This window comes from Amblyomma mixtum, chromosome 2 (genome assembly GCF_055824585.1).
Source record: "Amblyomma mixtum isolate Tamu chromosome 2, ASM5582458v1, whole genome shotgun sequence".
In the NCBI taxonomy this organism is placed as follows: domain Eukaryota; kingdom Metazoa; phylum Arthropoda; class Arachnida; order Ixodida; family Ixodidae; genus Amblyomma; species Amblyomma mixtum.
The window spans coordinates 173,691,235-173,695,550 of record NC_143013.1 but is presented as its reverse complement, the minus strand read 5'-3'; positions in this window follow the sequence as shown (position 1 = coordinate 173,695,550).

Here is a 4,316-nt window from a genome sequence, read left to right as displayed (position 1 = left end):
CGCTGGCAAACTGCCGCTTGAGTTGGAAAACCTTTGCGACTACTGTGGGTGTAGCAGCAGTTTATGAATCAACTGCGCAAGTGTGTCATCCAAGCTCGCACGGCACATTGTATCAGTGTGCACATTGATGAAGAGGGGCTGGCTAGCGTGGGAAGTCACCACAGCCGCGTGAGGCTGAACTCCTCCACATCCGCTTGGCGCAGAACACCGAAGGAACAACGCCAACCCGCCAAAAAGTATACCTGCCGGTGGCAGCACATTATGCTGCTGCCGCGGAGTTTGAACAGTGCCTAGAAGACTATATGTCCAGTATGCCGCAGAGCTAAAACGCGTCGTGAGGAAACACGAAATTCGGACGAATTGCCGGAGTGGAGTGAAACGCAAGACGTGGCGGAACAGCGAGGGGCAGGCGGTTCTTGGAGTGCGCAGGACAGCGAAGCGGCTGCATCGGCAAGCCGTGACCAGCCAGCCAATACGAACACACCTGGAACGACTACTTCCAGCGCAAGTGAAAGATGCAGGCGATCGTCCAACGCAAAATAGCCGAACACCACTGGAACCAGCCATGGTCCGTCACAACTGCAGACCTCTAGGGTGGCCATGCATTTTGGACTGGTGTATCGACCCTGACAGACAGGCTTCATTGCTAGAGATCCGCGAAAAAAATAGCGGGCACCATGCCTGAGATTTGGGTGAACGCATCGCGGCACACACTCACAAAAGTCGACAACCCATCTACCGCCCAGTTATCGGGGAATAATTTCACTGACCGGACAGGCGCACGGTTACAATCCGTCGACGATCACTCTAACTAAAGCAGGTATTGCGCCGTGCCTTCGAACCTGCGATTGAGTGCATTGGTTAAGGGGTTTGAAGTACTCAGGAAGGCAACTTAGGCATCGGCCCTAAGCTTCTTGAAAGCCGTTGTGCATATTTAGGCGCGAAGTAGGCCGTGTTGCTCTTGGATGCCACGGTCCTGTGGCTGTTGAAGCCATCCAGGGCGGTGTCGGCTGGTCCTCATTCGAGGCATGTAAGCTAGCGGCAAGCTTGACGGTAGTGCCTGATGAGCGACTTGAGGAGTGTCGTCGAGTGTTCCAGTACTTGGCCGTCGACGGCATCGTATTGCGGTTGCGCAAGCGAAACCTCACGCTAAGTTGCAAGTTCGTCTTCTTGACCAGCCCTATCCTGGAAGCCACCGAACAGAAGTAGACTAAAGGTCTAAAAACAGGAGCGCAAAAATGGGGTGACTCACTTACGCACAGCGGCTCTAAAAAAGCCTACGTCGTTGCTATATCGGACACACAAGGCTGACATTTCTCTATAGAAATTCTACGACAGTGACATTGCAAGTGCTTTTCTCTTAGAGGCAAGCGCAGGCGGTTTGCGCACGCTTGTGTACCGCCATTTGTTTGATTCCGACAGAAAGCGACAATGCGCCGGGTGTGCGAGGGAGAGAGAGAGAGAGAGAGAGAGAATAAACATTTCATCTGGAGACAGATGAAGCGCCCAGCAAGTTACTGTCCGGTCGCGCCAAGGTTAGTTGGTTGGTCAGCTGTGCTGACCCCAGCCAGGCACACCATGTGGAGGTAAGGGAAGGGGGAAGTAGGGAGATTGCAGAGTGATGGGGCACTGGAAAAGGCTGTGAAGTAGGTTGGCGTATAGGTGAGCATAGGGGAGCACCCGAAACAGGAGGTATAACCGGGCTGGAGAGAGGGATGTGTTCAGCTGAATTTTTCGGAGGATGTGGGCAGGAGTAATGGAGATGTTCAGGTCTGGGGGAGAGTTTGCAGGAATTCACGCAGATGAGATTAGCGCTAAGTAAGTTATTTACCTCTTGTAAAAGAGTGCTTCATGAATGAATGGTGGACTCGACGAGAGGTTCGCAGGTGTCCGGTACAAAGTACCGCGGGCGAGCCGATGTACCACCTCATTGGCTGTAATCCCAGCTTGACCAGGTACCCACTTAACGGTTACCATGGCGGGAGAAATAACCAAATGTCTCTTAATACACAGATTAAAAGCTCTTACTCGATTTATTTTAGCAAATAGGCTAGAAGAAATACACTAGTTTAGCTAGCAGATAGATATATGTATCACGTGCGGTCAGTTTTGTTGGAGATAAATGAGCCGCCACACCTGCAAGTTTGAATACTGAATTCTGGCCTTCAAATCGCGCTAAACAGCATGTCGTACCCGCCTGTTACGAAGGGAACAACCACAAGTCATCATCACCATCATCATCGTGATTGCTGAGGGGTGATGACCTCGTCTCAGATCTATAGGAACCTACCTACCCTCAACGAAGGTCTGCCAGGGCTTGGCAACCAACTCCGGAGATTATCAAATAGCACGTAACGTATTGAGCGAAAAAAAGAGGCCGAAAAAATGATCATAAAGCCAACACTGGCATGACTAGTAAAGGACGCAGCCACATTTCCATAGGTGAACGGGGTCATGAGGAGGGATGAGAACGCGCGACTTAGAAGGACGTGGTTGTAGGCCAGTTAGTAGGACACCTGCCTTCATATTTCGTTCATGTTTGTTCTTTTGGTTAGTTCTGCTTGAAGTTTTTGGTTTTAAGTGATTAGTTTTTTTTTTCGAGGTGAGACTTTTTTTGAGCTGCCACTACTCTACGCTGCGACTCTTTCGCGTTAGGGTACTTGTTGCGCCGCGGTAGAAGCCCATTATTGCTGCACGCCGAAGCTTCTCGACGTAACGGCCAACGACGCAGTCGTCTCGCGGCCAAGGCAAGCATATCATTGTAGCACGCCAAAGCTAGTTAACGCAACACGTAACGCTGCTTCCTTCTTGCTGCCTTGTTGCCTGAGCACGTCGTTGAAGACATGAGCATCTGAACGGGTAGACGTTTCAGTGCTTTTTTCCCACGAAGTTGATTGGCGCAACGCAGGCTGTGCAGTTCTCTTGTAAGAAGTTCTTTTGGCGCTGTGTAAGAGGTACAGTCCCTGTCAAAAGTATACAGCCTAAGGGGTTTGCTTCTAAACTGTTCAGCACGGCTCCCTAGCATCTCTTGAAGTTCAAAGCTTGGCAGAATTGAGGACTCGAGGCCATTTATGGTTCGAGAGATTACGGTCGCTTAGGATGCATAACTGGGCACGCTGCGGGCCCCGTAAGCAAACCCCTTCGGCTGTATACTTCTGACAGGGGCTGTACGTAGTTATCAGAACTTACCATTGCGCCACTTGGTTGTTAAACTGACGACGAATAGCGCGAGCATGATCCTCGCATAGTTCATAGCATGAGCGAGCGTGTCTATAGTGTCGTCTAACGCTATGGTTTGGTGGAAGAACTTATTTCTACATTGGGTAATTTTTCCACACCAGAACCGATGTGGCGCCTTTCTTGTCTGTTGCCCGTGTTATAGGGCACTTTAAATTTCCGATTGATTCGTAAATAGTAAATCAAATCACATCACACTTTATTTTGTCTCTCAAGGAGAAAAGGAGGTGACGGGTAAAAGGCGCATAACTTCGGCTTGCCCCATCTATGCACAGTTCGGTAGCAGTTCTAGTACAATACAAGAAACGACATTATACCAGCTTCACATTTTCACACTCTAGTTCGCAGAGCCAAAGTAGCACTTTACAGAACAAAACAGTTCGGATGAAAACACGTTCAGTTTGAAGTACATTAGAAACACAGTCGACTTGAAACACATTTGGTTCTAAACATAACAAAATTTAAAACACATTCAGTTTAAAACTGAATGAAGTTTAAAACTTACCCTGGCAACGTTGAATGCTAGAATCTTATCCAGTGAGGCTAGCTTAGCAGCGCTGTTCGAGGAATTAGCGGGCATTAAATGAGATGTCATAGGGCTTAGTGAGGTTAGGAGGACAGATGAGGCGTATACAGTACTAAAGGGCGGGCACGTACTGAGCTATTGCGGATTATCAGAGAGATGAGAACTAGGTATGGGATTTTTCATCAATAAGGATGTAGCTGGAAAGCCACAGGAGTTCATTAGTATTAACGAGAGGGTGGCAGTGATCGTAATTAGGCTCAATAGGAGGTACAAGCTGAAGGTGGTGCAGGCCTACTCGCCTACATCCAGTCATGATGACCAGATCGTTGAAACGTTCTATGAAGACACGGCATCAGCAATGAACAAAGTAAAATCACAGTACAGTGTACTGATGCGCGACTTCAATGCGAAGGTAGGCAAGAAGCAGGCCGGAGACCAGGCGGTAGGAATAGCAGGGACCTGTTATTTGTAGAGTTCGGAGAAAGAAATAATTTATGAATCATGATTACCTTCTTCCGGAAACGAAAGAACAAGAATAGGACGTGGAAGAGCC